Here is a 2,500-nt window from a genome sequence, read left to right on the forward strand (position 1 = left end):
GTTACGACGACGAGGGTTCTGGTTGATCCGAATCAATGGAACAGCCTGCTCGTGAAATTAACGTGTAAGTGGCTGAGCACTCCACAGACAAGTGTACCCTTAACGTAGTTCTCGGGGATATTCAGCGTGACACAGAGAGTGACAAGGCCGGCCCTTTGAAATACAGGTACAACAGAAACAGGAAGTAAGAGTGAGAGAAAGTTGTGGTGAAAGAGTACAGCAGGGATCACCACCATCCCCTGCCGGAGCCTTGTGGAGCTTTAGGTGTTTTCGCTCAATAAACACTCACAACGCCCGGTCTGGGAATCGAAACCGCGATCCTACGACCGCGAGTCCGCTGCCCTAACCACTGGGACATTGCGCCTCCACTGCATGCATAAAACAGACGCGTATATATATATACATACAAACACTCTCACACGCATACATAAACGTTACACTTTTACCTGCTTCAGTCATTTGACAGTGGCCATGCTGGGGCACCGCCTTTAGTCGAGCAAATCGACCCCAGGATTTATTCTTTGTAAGCCTACTACTTATTCTATCGGTCTCATTTTGCCGGGGACGTAAACAGACCAGCATCAATTGTCAAGCGATGTTGGGGGACAAACACAGATACACAAACCTACACACACACACACACACACACACACATATATATATATATATATATATATATTATATATATATATATATACGACGGGCTTATTTCAGTTTCCGTCAACCAAATCCACTCACAAGGCTTTGGTCGGCCCGAGGAAGGTGCCACGCAATGGGACTGAACCCGGGACCATGTGGTTGGTAAGTAAACTACTTACCACACAGCCACTCCTGCGCCTACTATATAAAAACTATTTGTTTTACTTTTAACTGTTTCATACAAACATATTTTCACACACGAATACAAATATACATATATACCAACACACACACACACACACACACACACGCACACACACACACACACACACACACACACACACACACACACACATATATATATATGCACACTACACGCACACATACACATAAACTCAGGATATCCCTTCACAGAAATACATTCATACAAATACGGGTTCTTTCTCACTCTCTCCCTCTCACTCTCTCCCTCTCACTCTCTCATGGATACCCACTATCTCACCCCCACCACCACACACGCAGACGTTTCTCTCTCACAAACACACACATATACTTTCAAACGTGCACATGTATATACACACACAGAATTCTTTTTTTTTCTCAAAGTACTACACTCTTTCGTTACTCACACACACACACACACACACACACACACACACACCACACACATACACACGCAAGCACACACATAGTCACACAAACATATACACATCGAAACACGCAGCGCACGCGCGCATACACACGTGCATGTACGCACATACAGCCAAGTCAAGCAACAGACATGCTATCTTGCGTTTAGATACTGACTCTCCCAAGCACCAAAGCTCCTTACTCTCTCCATCATTCTCTCTCTATCTCTCCCTTCCTCCCGTACCTCCCTCCTTAATTATGTTTTTATTTCACACTCACATATTTCCATATTTCAAGGCATCAGCTCTCGTGTTGACATCCTCTTCTTCCGTTCAATCAGCCTGCTATTTCCTTCCTTCCTTCTTTCTTTCCTTCTTTCTTTGTTTCCTTCTTTCCTTCTTTCTTTATTTCTTTCTTTCTTTCTTTCTTTCTTTCTTTCTTTCTTCTGCTTCCTCCTTTTCAGTTCCTCATTATCAATAAACACTTAATCGTTGTCGTCATCATCATCATAATTCTCATGCGGCGAGCTGGTAGAATTATTAGCGCGTCGGACAAAATGTTTGGCGGCATTTTTTCCCGCTCTTTCGAGGTCGATAAAATAAACATCAGTCAAGTACTGACGATGGGAGGGAGGCAATGTAACTGATTTGCATCTTCCCATCAAAACTGTTTGCAATTATGCCAAAAGTTTAAAAGAATAAAGCAGCAGGCCGGTCGAATGGCTAGCGAGTCGGACTAAATTCTTAACGACATTTATTCCAGCTCTTTACGTTCTGGGTTCAAATTCTTCCGAGATAGACTTTATCTTTTATACTTTTCAGATCGATAAAATAAGTAACGGCGAAGTACTGGAGATGATATAATCGACTTGCTCCCTTGCTTCAAAATTAATGGCCTTGCGCCACAGTATAGTTAAGATGGCGATTTGGCAATTTCGGGTGGATTAAAAAAAAATGCAACAACTACGACAATAACAACACTTTATGCTATTTTCTTTTTTAATTAAACACCACCGAAGGTTGATTGTGATTTTTGTCCTTTCGTGGGAATTTATCAATAAAGTAGCAGTCAGGTACCGGGGATATTTCTCCTGCTTATGTCCACTCCCTCTTCTCGGTATTCGATCCTTTGAAGAGGTTCAGCAAAGATCTTTTTTTCGCATATCGGCTCCATCATTCCTTGTCCAAACATTCTGATATTAGATTCACTATCACAACCACCACCACCACCA

This window comes from Octopus sinensis, linkage group LG16 (genome assembly GCF_006345805.1).
Source record: "Octopus sinensis linkage group LG16, ASM634580v1, whole genome shotgun sequence".
NCBI lineage: Eukaryota > Metazoa > Mollusca > Cephalopoda > Octopoda > Octopodidae > Octopus > Octopus sinensis.